The 10,958-nt window shown below is 47.4% G+C and overlaps 1 protein-coding gene across 6 annotated transcripts in view; it reads left to right on the top strand.

Annotated features, from left to right (window-relative positions):
* Window positions 1–309: 309 nt before the first annotated feature.
* Window positions 310–10,958, top strand: part of TTPAL (alpha tocopherol transfer protein like) — a 35,857-nt gene continuing 25,208 nt past the window's right edge. For 2 of the 6 annotated variants that reach the window (XM_019458403.2, XM_019458399.2), the window contains exons 1-2: window positions 330–405; window positions 4,100–4,258. The gene's annotated coding sequence lies outside the window, so the exon portion shown is untranslated. Of the gene's footprint in view, window positions 406–4,099; window positions 4,259–10,958 lie in introns of all 6 variants that reach the window. The other 4 variants (XM_019458405.2, XM_019458402.2, XM_019458400.2 and 1 more) reach the window with 4 other exon arrangements.

The raw sequence follows: 10,958 nt of genomic DNA, 5'->3' as shown, positions 1-10,958 counted from the left end.
AGAAGTGGCTTCCCAGAGGAGACGGGAAGAGAGAGGGAAAATCCCAACCAGAGAAGGGGGCACTGGTGCACGCTGTGGTCCAAGTGGAGGGAACAGCAAGTGAAAAGGTCCAGGGGTTAGGAAAAGGGAGAGAGAGTGGCATATCTGGTAAGATGAGGTCAGTATAGAGTTGGTGGAGGGGTGCTGGAGAGGAGCAGAGTCGCAAGAGACTATGGCCGGGTGACAGAGGACCTAGTAAACCATGTCAAGAAGTTTGAACTTTATCCTGAGGGCAAAGGGAAGCTAGTGAAGGGTTTTAAAGGGAAGAGTGGCATAGTGTGCTTACAGTTTGGAAAGGTGGCTCAGCTGCTGCGTGCAAGTTTGGAAAGAGGAGAGACCAGAGAGAAGGCTGGACCGAGACCCCAGGTGAGAGAAGAAGAGGCCTAAACCAGATGGGAGAGGGCCAGAGAGAGATGTTTTATCTGCAGTGTGTTGAAAGGACGGGGGGTGTGGATTATAGTGGTAACCTGTGAGTGTGGAACTCCTGGACTTGATGACTCTCTGATTCTTAGATCTTGTGCTCAACACTTCATAATTCTTTGTCACAAATTGCCTGTTGATATCACTATACATTTACAATCCCTGACCTCACACTGCCCTGCATCCCTCCTTTCGGAGCCTGTTTCCCCTGTTTGCGAAGCAGGGGATCATCCACACCTTCCTCGAAGAGCAGCCAGGGGAGTGAGAGCTGGTGTGTGGTCAGCACCTGCATGAAGTAGGCGTTTGGTCCCTGGTAGGTATGTTTGCCCCAAGCGCTTAACATATAGGCATTGTCAGGAAAGAACTGGGTCTTGAGAGCACAAGAGAGATCAGAACTGAAGAAAAGAGGCAAGGAAGAGCTGTGTTTTCATTTTTTCCTAGCTGCTCCTGCTTCCCTGCTTCTGGCTGGGCGGCTGGTTCCTGGATTTGGTTATTTGCTTCCAGGCACTGACAGGTGTGCCGGTGGGCTGTGGGACTCCCCATATCTGTAGCTTGCTGGCCCTCCAAGCTCCCCCTCCTGGTTCTAAACTCCCCCAAGGGCTGCAGACACCAGCCAGGGGTAGCCAAGAAGGACCTGGTCTTCCCTGGGCCGGTCTGAGCCAGGCCAAGTACTCCCTAACTTGCTCCCAACCCAGCCTACCCTCGAGGCCATACTATAGTGTTCCCTTCTTCCTGACTGTTCTGTTGACTCAAACAAGAGCAGGCCTTTGGAGACAGAATCCTCATTTGTCTCCCCAAAACAACAATATGTAGTCTCTGGAACCACACCCAAGGCTTACGTGTGCTCCCGTCTTACAATGTGTTTCTGGCCAGTGGTTCAGCTTCAATTCAGTTTAATCCATAAAACACAGCTGAACAACACAACTGTAGGCAAACCCCACGTTGCTGGCCGGACTCTTGGAGACTCACTCCTTGCCTGGAGGAGGAAATGGGAAACCACACAAGGTTTAGTGAAGGGTTGAGCTTAGACTCCAAAACCAGAACTCTCCGTCCATTTCTTTACCCACAGTAGGGGTTCCACAAACATCAGTGAAATTAAGTCAAGTTAGAAATTTAAGTGACACGTGTCATATACATTTACCAGCTAGCATTTGCATTACTGATTCTAGAAGGTGATAAGAGACCTCAGAGAAAGGTGGCCTCTGGGGAGGTGAGCTGGGTAGGTGGGGTCAGGGGGTGGGGGGGAGGAAGACCTACTTTTCATTTTATGCCCTTTTGTACCATTTTGAATGTTTTATTTTCATCTGGTGCTCGTAGATCAGAGTCAATCAATCAAACAAACAATCATAATTAAATAAACAATTAAGCGAGCCAGGCTCTTTTGTAACTCCATGCCTTTGTACATGCTGTTCCCTCTGGCTGAAATACCCTTTCCTGGTTTGCTCCACCTGGAGAACTCCTATGCCAGTAACAAGACTGATCTCAGTTGCCCAGTGTCTGGGGCCTGTTGCCATGTCCCCGCGATGGTTATTTTCCATTTGCGCATCACCTCCACATGTCCTCATCTGCCCTGCTCTGTGTCCCAACAGGCACCCATGCCTCCTGGCTTCCCACTGGGTCCCTGGATCCCATCAAAGGGAGGAGTCAGTATTAGATTAAAGGGCAGGAGGAGAAAGAAGTGGGGGTGTTTACACTCCCCATCTTGCCCCTGTTTTGCCTTAATCTTAACAGGGACTGCATTTCTCCAAGGTCCCCACTCTTGTCTTGGTCTGGCTTCTACGGTTCCAGCCGTCTCTGGGAGTGCTAACACTGTTCCCTCTCTTGTTCCTTCAAGCCTTGGTGTGATAATGGCTCCCCATTGTTTCTAGTCCCTGGGTGCCTCCATATTCCTTAAAGTTTCCCTCAGCCTGTTCACGCCTCTGTAAATATGTCCTTCATTAAATTTGCTTCAGTAAAGCCAGTGCTTCTCTACCTATAATAACGTTGCCCCTAAGGGGACAGTTGGCAATGTCTGGAGACACTTTTGGTTGTCATTGCTAGTACGGAGGTAGTATTCTTGGCATCTAGTGGGTGGAGATCAGGGATGGTGTTGAACATCCTACAGTGCACAGGACGGACCCCACAGCAGAGAATTGTTTAGCTCCAATTAATGGCGCGAAGTGGAGAAACCCTGATTTACACCTTTGAGATGCCAACTGCTCCCTGCTTGGAGCCTAAGAGTTCATGGCTGGGGGGTCTGGACACCCGCTGCCCTCCCTACACTGTGATCTACTCATTTACATGCCCGGTGTTGGCTTGCTCTTAATGGCAAAGAGATGAAGAGACCCAGGCTTTGTCTTCAAGCTACCTCCTGTACCGTGGGGAGAGAACCTGGTCAGCTGGGTCCCTCACCAGACTCGAGTCCTTGAGGGTAGGGTCTCTGTGTCATTTGCCACATAGCCCCAGCGGTAAGAGACATTTGCTGATTGAATCAAATAATCCTTCAACAATGTCTTAAAACAGGCTACAGAAGACAAGGGACTAGACTCAATGACTAAACAGGACCCAGGGAACCTGGGTGGTTTTCTCTGTAACAGAAGTTCCAAGGAAACCACAGTTAGGCAAACATATACAGAATGAATGAATAATGAATGAATGATAGGCCCGGAGACATGGGTGGGTGGGCAGGATAGAAAGCCAGAAGGCAAGAAAGTATCTCATCTCTTAAGTGGGTATCACAGTAGAACCCACCTCCTAAGATGACTGCCAGAATAAAATTAATGGAAAGCACTCAGTGTGTTACTTAGTGCCTGGTGAGCACACACACACACAAAACCCAGTATCTATCAGCTATCTGGAGGAAGTGATGGAGGAGAGGCTTCAAGGTGGGGGCTGGGGAGGAGCGCCACTAAGAGGGGGCTCCTTTGTACCTCTGGGCATCTATAAGATGGGCAAAATACAGGTAAGATTGGTGCTTTGCAGAAATTGTATCATAAGGGATGCTTTAGGGGTTCCACGACATGTGACCCTAATACTATTTTCAAAATCAAATCTATAGGGGCGCCTGGGTGGCTTAGTTGGTTGAGCGTCCAACTCTTAGTGTCAGCTCAGGTCATGATCTCACAGTTCGTGAGCTCAAGCCTTTCATCGGGCTCCACGCTGACAGTGTGGAATCTGCTTGGAATTCTCTCCCCTTCTCTCTCTGCCCCTCCCCTGCTCACTCTCTCTGTCTCTCTCTCTCTCAAAATCAATAAACTTAAAAAATTAAAATAATAAGTAACTAACTTATATTGAATACTTATTATGTGCTCGGTGCTTTCCTAATGACCTTATAAGAATTATCTCATCTACTCTTCATAAGAACCCAGTGAGAGAAATATTATTAGCATCCCTCTTTGTCCAGTGGCACAGAGAGGTTCTGTAATTGCCTGAGGTCACACAGCTCCTGAGTAATAGAGCCATGATTTGATTCCAGGTTGTCTGGGCCCAGAGTACCCATATTTAACCATGACCTCTATTACACATATGACTATATTTTAAAAGAGCTTTTGAGATGAGATAATGGCAATAGTAGTAACGAGGAGGAGGAGGATGGAAATATACATTTAAAACATTTTTTTTTGAAATGGTAATAATGGCAATAAATTTTTTGAGCACTCAGATGTGAATTCCAAAGTTCGACCCAGTGGAGACAACTTATATTCTAACCTGGGCTGCCAGATCCACTCATTGTGTGGACCTCACAATAACGAGCCACCTCTGCTGGATTACAGCTGGAGTGGAAGACTCGAATATTTACAGGACCAGCTGGGCTATGTTGGTGAGTGAGGCGGGCCTGGGTGTAGTGCAACAGGGGGTGGTGGGGACTGTGGCAAAATGGGAATGGAATGCACACAGTGACTGGGAGCAGCCATCCCTCAACTCTGGGCACGTGAAACTGAGGGCCCAGTAACGGCAGACCTTCCAAGAGAAGCCGGACATCCACCGTTCACAGCAACAAATTTAGTGAAAACAAAACAAAAGCACTAGGTGCATGAAACAAAACTTATCTATGGGTCAAACCCAGTTCCCTGCCCGCTATGCCCCATGTGCTGTTAAAAAAAAGTCACTATTTGAAATTATGGCATACTCATACAATGGGACAGAATACGGCAATGAGAATGAATGAGCCCTAGCCATAAAAAATATGGATGAATCTCAAACATAATTCAGACACAAACGAACACCCCCTGTACATTCCAATTCCTTTTTTTTTTTTTTAATTAAAAAATGTGTAATGTTGGGGCACCTGGGTGGCTCAGTCGGTTAAGCGTCCGACTTTGGCTCAGGTCATGATCTCTCAGCTTGTGAGTTCGAGCCCCACGTCGGGCTCCGCGCTGACAGCTCAGAGCCTGGAGCCTGCTTCGGATTCTGTGTCTCCCTCTCTCTCTGTCCCTCCCCTGCTCACATGCTCTCTCTCTCTCTCAAAAATAAATAAACATTAAAAAAATGTTTAATGTTTATTTATTTTTGGGGGGGGGAGGGGCAGGGAGAGAGGAAGAGAAAGAATCCAAAGCAGGCTCCAGGCTCTGAGCTGTCAGCACGGAGCCCGATGCGGGGCTCGAACTCATGAACCGCGGGATCATGACCTGAGCTGAAGTCGGACGCTTAACCGCCTGAGCCACCCAGGCACTCCTGTACATTCCAATTTCTATAAAGTTCAACAACAGAGCAAATTCATGGAGGCTGTTAGGAGTCAGGAGTGTGGTTACTCTTGTCAAGGGTAGTGAGCAGCCGAAAGCACAAGCGGGGCTTCTAGGGGGCTGGCCGGGTACCAGTCCTTCATCTGGGCGCCAGTGACAAGGTTGTGATGGTGCTCTCTTTGTGATGATTATTGAGCTAACGTGGGCTTTGTGCATTTTAAAAACGTGTATTTTTTATTTTTTTTAATGTTGTGTTTTTTTTTTTTGAGACAGAGAGAGACAGAGCATGAATGGGGGAGGGGCAGAGAGAGAGGGAGACACAGAATTGGAAGCAGGCTCCAGGCTCTGAGCCGTCAGCCCAGAGCCCGACGCAGGGCTTGAACTCACGAACCGTGAGATCACGACCTGAGCCGAAGTCGGACGCTCAACCGACTGAGCCACCCGGGCGTCCCAAAACGTGTATTTTTTAAATGACATAAAAATTTCAAAGCACACATGCACACAGATTGTTACCATTTGGAAATACTTGTCTGGATGGAGCAGGATTGCGTTTTGATATGAAGGAAACCAAATGCTGGAATAGTTGGATTTGGAAGGCCGGCTTCCCTGCAGGAGGCGTCTGCTGGCTCTTTGATGGATAAACGCAAATAAAGCAATCGTCAGGTGTGCCCTGTCTTGAAATTAAGGTGTTTAATAAGACGCCTTTGTTTTTCTCAATGATTGCTTTGTATACCCGTGCTGAGAATCATGTCTGTTTCGTTCGTCTGGTTTACCCAAGTTCTCAGGTGTTTGAAGTTATAAAAATAACTTTGTACACATTTTACATATCAGGCTTTCATGGGAAGCTTAAGGTTCTAAAATGCTGCCTCTCAGAAGCAGGCTCCACAAGGCAGGATGGCTTCGGGGGTGATTCACCCACGGGGATGGGTGGCCCGGGAGTGGCGGCACTTGAGGACGGAGGGAGCACGCAGGAGTCACCGCAGCCATTTCTCCAAGGGCGTGTCTCCATTTACAAAGGGCCTTTTCATCTTTCGTCATCCCTTCAGCAAACATGTCCAAGTGCCCACTCTGTGCCAGGTTACAGGGTGTAACGTTCGTCCAATAATCACAAAGACGGAGCTACCAACAGTGGCAACAGTCGTGAGAGCACGGGCCGGAGACCCTTGCTGGTCTCTGCCCTGCCCCCCAAGCCACCCAAACCCGCCCCTTCTCACAACCCCACTTGGCCACCCTGGCCTGGTCTTCACCATCCCCAACTCTGCAGTCGCCACCTCGCTGCTCTCCCTGCCCCACTCGGACCCCTAAATCCATTCCCCACAGTGTTTTTTTTATAAAGAACAAATCAGAAGACCTCACCTCTACCCTACCCCCAACTCGAGAATTATACCCACACCCACGCCGCACAGAGTGACACATCTCCTCCCCACCAGCCCTGTGTGGGCCCTGATCACCTCGGCTCTCCTCTCTGCCTCCCCCTAGGCATGCGGATCCTGCCTCAGGGCCTTTGCACTTGCCCTTCCCTCTGCCTGGATTCCTCTTCTCCCCCATCTTTAAACGGCTACTGTTTCTCATGATTCAAATGTTGCCACAAATGTCACCCACCCCCAAGCAACTGGCAACATAGGAGCCTCTTTGGCTGGGTGTTGTGTACTGCCTGAATTTTGTACCATGTGCCTGTTCAAATAAATTGTTAGTTCAAATCCAAGTGTCTCCTTGGAGAGGCTTTTCTGGAAAACAATCTTCCCTGCTAGAATTTTCCCTTATGAAGTACTAATTGCCTTGGCTTTTTTGTTTGTTTTGTTCTGTTTTTAATCTCTTTTTAGTTTATTGTCTATTTCCCCTTCATGAGAACATGGACTTTACCTTGTCTTACCTGCTATCCACTATAGTCCTGGCCCATAGTAGGTGCTCAATAAATATTTATTGAATAAGTGACCAAAAGAAGGGAGGCTGGGAGGGAAGGAAGGATGCCTGCGACAGTAATGGAGATTTAACCCGACAGAGCTGGGGGTGGGAGGCTTGGGCTTAGCTCCAAACAAGGGGAACGGTTGGCAGTCAGAGGGCTTCGAGAAAGCTGGGCTGATGGGACTGGAGACGAGAAGGCCAGGGTGTAAGGCAGGCAAGATACCCATTTTACAGATCAGGAATCTGAGACTCAGCAAGGGTAAGAGACTTAACCAAGTCATCCAGTAGGCAAGGGTCTGGGTTTAGAATTCAGGTCCCAACTCAAGGTCAAATAAAACCTCACAGTGATTGAACATGTGTATGTACTAACGTATGAGATGGGTAGTATTATCATTTCCGCATTTGACTAATGAAGAAACTGAAGCACAGAGAGATTGAGCAACTTGCCCTAGGCCATCCAGCTTGGCAGTAGCCAAGCCTAAGGCCTTTCCCTGGCTCCCAGTGGTTCCCAGTTTCCACCTCCCAATTCTCCCACAGCCTCTGGCCTCACACAAAGTTCCAGTCTGGACACGGAGGGGCTGTGAGTTTAAACACTGACCCTCTCTGGAGCTTGGGGCAATGCCAGAAACCTTCCAGGACGTGGGTTCCCCTAACTCCAAACCAAAAGACAGTACAACTAGCCCTACCTTTAGGGCTGCTGGGAGAAAAAAAGTGATAAAAAATAATTATAGGACTAGTAAGTGATAAAAATAATTGTAGGGCTCCTGGCAAACAGCCTGAGCTATAGAGATACTGACTAACGACAGCAGGAATTTATGGCCCTGTGGGCCCAGTCTTTTAGAGGCTGGGGTGATAGGAGCCGGGGTCATGAGTGGGGTCATAGGCAGAAAACTCCCAGCAGCCCCTTCCTATCCTAGCAGCCCCGGCAGGGAAGCAGAGGAAGCAGAGCTGAGCGCTCAAGAGCACAACCTCTGAAGCCAACACGTCGCAAGCTAGCTGTCAACTCTCCTCTGCCTCAGTTTCTCTAACCCGCAGAAGTGTCCAGCGGCGGCACCTGGCACCCAGGGCTGTGAGGAGCACTAACTGAGGAAACTACTAGAAGGGCACCGATACAGCGCAATTGCTAAGTGATCCTTCTCAGAAAATGCTCCGCACACGCGCACTACACCTGCTTGCGGTTTTACAGTCTGATTTTTAAATAGACCCAACAAGATATTGTAGGCAGCTTTCCACGTCTGCAAGCTCGTTTCTGAAAGTAAGGTTTTAAGGGCTGAGCAGCTCACTCACTCTAGAGCCCCCTCCTCGCTGCGGATCCACACTGCGCCCTCTAGAGGCTGTTTATTTTCTGCCTGCGTCTGTCCTAAGAGCTTTCTGCAGATCCCTAAGGCAATCCTAAGGCATTGAAACCAGGGCTCACGGACAGCAAGGCACTCAACCGGGGTCGCAAAGCTGGGCCGCAAAGTCTAACATTTAGACTCCAGAGGCAGAACTCAAGACTGAGAAGCACTGAGAAATTCAAAAGGGTTTAGAGTCAGGGGCACATGACTTTGAATTCCCGTTCTGCCAGTACTGACTGTCACCTTGGGTCAGCGCCTTAATCTCCAAAACATCGGTTTTCTCATCTGTAAAACGGGACTGCTGATAGCCATCACACAGCGTTGCCACAGAGACTGCTCCAATCTGGCAAATAGCTGCTGTTTCTGGAACGGTAATGCGTGTGGGGCTCCGTGTTAGGTGCTTTTCAGACAGTATTTCATTTAACTAATAAGCACAGGCAAAGCACCTTGCAGGCAAACAGCAATGTTAGCTCTCCTCGAATGAGCATTTCATAAGGGCAGGGGCTATGGCTGTTTTGCTCCCTGTGTGACTTCAAGGTCGAAAACAGTGCCAGGTACACAGTAGATACTCAACAAAAATTGTTGAATGAATAAAGGAACTCGAATGTAGCCGAGATCAGTGACAAAAGGGCTCTGTTACTTACTGGGTAGGTGTAAAGACTCAAGCCTCTACACCTCTGAACTTCAGTTTTCTCCTGGGTCTAATGGGTACAATGACACTGGCAGCATTTATTGAGCACCAACTGTGTGCTGGGCCCTGTTCTAAGTGGCTTATATCTCCAAGTGGTAATACCCCCTTTAAACCTTACAACACTCTTTGAGGTACTATGATTAGCCCATATTAAAGTTAAACTAGCAGAGGCTCAGGGAGATTGTCACTTGGCTAAGGTCTCATGAATAGAAGAGGTGGAGCTGGAATTCAAATCCCCGAGGCCTCTGATGCACCTGCAGAGTGCACCTGCTGAACACTTCTATAGTGCCTTTCTTTATTATTATTATTTTATTAAAAAATTTTAAGTTTATTTATTTATTTTGAGAAAGAGAGAGAGCAAGCAGGGGATGGGCAGAGAGAGAGGGAGAGAGAGGATCCCAAGCAGGCTCCACGCTGTCAGCACGGAGCCCGATGCAGGGCTCAAATTCATGAACCATGAGATCATGACGAGAGCCAAAACCAAGAGTTGGATGCTTAAATGACTGAGTCACCCAGGTGCCCCTATAGTGCCTTTCTAAGAGTGACCCTTCCTCCCCCAGCAGCAGTAGAAAGAGTAAATACACGGAGGTATATTCGTAGAGGGGAAATACTACACAGTAATGAAAAAGAGTAAATTACCAGTAACTGCAACAACGTGAGGGAATCGTACAAGTACGTCGAAAGGAGCCAGCTGCGAAAGATACTAGAGTTGCCAGATAAAATACAAGATATTCAGGTGAATTTTCATTCCAGGTAAACAATTAATTTTTTTTAGCATAAATATTTCCCAGGGGAAATTCCAACTTAATTGGCATTCTGGATTTTTATGTGCTAAACGTGGCAACTCTAAATATTATGTATGTGTGATTCCACTTACACAAAGTTCAAAAGCAAGCAAAAGGAATAAATGGTGCTAGAAGTTAGGATAGCAGTTGCCAGGGGTGGAGTAAGTAGAAAGGTTGTAAGACAAGTTATGTATCAAGGCACCTGGGAGGCTCAGTTGGTTGAGTGTCCTGCTCTTGATTTCGGCTCAGGTCATGATCCCACAATTTCTCTCTCTGCCCCTCTCCTGCTCATGCTCTCTTTCAAAATAAATAAATAAACTTAAAACAAAAAAGCTTTAAAAAAAAGCGCTGTATATCTTGATCTGGACGGGAGGTTACCTGTGTATACACACTTGTAACAATTCACCAAGCTGTATACTTAATATTTGTACATTTTACAAGTTTTGTGAATTGTGACTCCTTAAAAAAAAAGGTTTAAAATTTTTAAAGAGCAGTACACCCTATTTAAACAATCTTTAGTAAGAGTATCTGATGGGGTGCTCAAAAGGGTAAAATGAGATACTATCTTAGCACGTTTTAGGAGCTCATATTAAGAACTCAATGAATGGAAGCCACTGTTAAAAGTGACAACATTCATGTTATTATCACCCCCTTTTGTGATTTTCTCTATTGCAGATTGATTGGAGTGCCCTCAAGTGTCTACATTTTGTCATAGCGCCTCAGTTACTGCAAAGAATACCCTTTACCCAAGTTTGGAGTCTCAATTCTGAAGGGCAGTGCTTTGCTTTTGCTCCAGAAAGCAGAAGAAAGTACCCCAATTCACATCAGACCAAGGCTCCCAAGTCCAACTCTAGCCCTGCCCGTGGTAGTCCCCTGAAGTTTGTGAGAAGACAGGCAGAAGGGGACGCACAGGGCCCTATATTTCACTGTCCGAGCACAATTGCAAACATCTTGTTCCCAGGAACTCGCATGATCATATTTGAAAGCAGCATTGGACAGGCTACACAAGCTTTCATGTCAACAATCACGGCCGCTTCCATGTGGGTGCTTTCAGTGGGTGCTTCCTATGTGCCAGATACCATGCAAGGAAGGAGATATATGTCCATTTTCCCCCCTTTTA

The sequence above is a fragment of the Panthera pardus genome, unplaced genomic scaffold (assembly GCF_024362965.1).
Source record: "Panthera pardus isolate Hobbes unplaced genomic scaffold, ASM2436296v1 HiC_scaffold_25, whole genome shotgun sequence".
In the NCBI taxonomy this organism is placed as follows: domain Eukaryota; kingdom Metazoa; phylum Chordata; class Mammalia; order Carnivora; family Felidae; genus Panthera; species Panthera pardus.
The sequence above is the reverse complement of the archived record's forward strand: the minus strand, read 5'-3'. Positions and strand labels throughout refer to the sequence as shown.